Source organism: Protobothrops mucrosquamatus, unplaced genomic scaffold, assembly GCF_001527695.2.
Source record: "Protobothrops mucrosquamatus isolate PMUCROS unplaced genomic scaffold, P.Mucros_1.0 scaffold1969, whole genome shotgun sequence".
NCBI classification, from domain to species: Eukaryota; Metazoa; Chordata; class Lepidosauria; order Squamata; family Viperidae; genus Protobothrops; species Protobothrops mucrosquamatus.
In genome coordinates this window covers 558,186-558,607 of record NW_015388086.1, presented here as the reverse complement: position 1 = coordinate 558,607, position 422 = coordinate 558,186, and positions in this window count along the sequence as shown.

The following is a 422-nucleotide window of genomic DNA, read 5'->3' as shown; positions in this document are numbered from 1 at the left end:
AAATGCCCAGATGTGGCTTTCATACTCTTTTTTGTTATTTAGACTCTTAGAGCTAAGCAGTGGGAAATCTCAACAATTTGTTCAATAATTTTTTTTAAAGACTGGGACTAATTTATTCACCAAAAATACGCTCCTAACTTTCATTGCTCCCTTCAAAAACACTTCACTGCTGTTTGTTGTGAAATGCTACTTGCCATGAAAAAGATTAAATAATAATGGCAATGGATATAATCTATATTTATCTTAATTAGTAGTTGACAAAGAAGGAGGAGGCAGATTCCAAAATGAGCATAGTCCCAACCCAGAATTTTGTTTCCAGATCAACAGGTTGTTGTAGGGACTTGCTCGTAGAAATTTAGGTGGAGTTTTCTTTAGGGCCTGCCTGGATCACAAAGTTGCTCTCCTCTCTCTGCTTTCCTTCC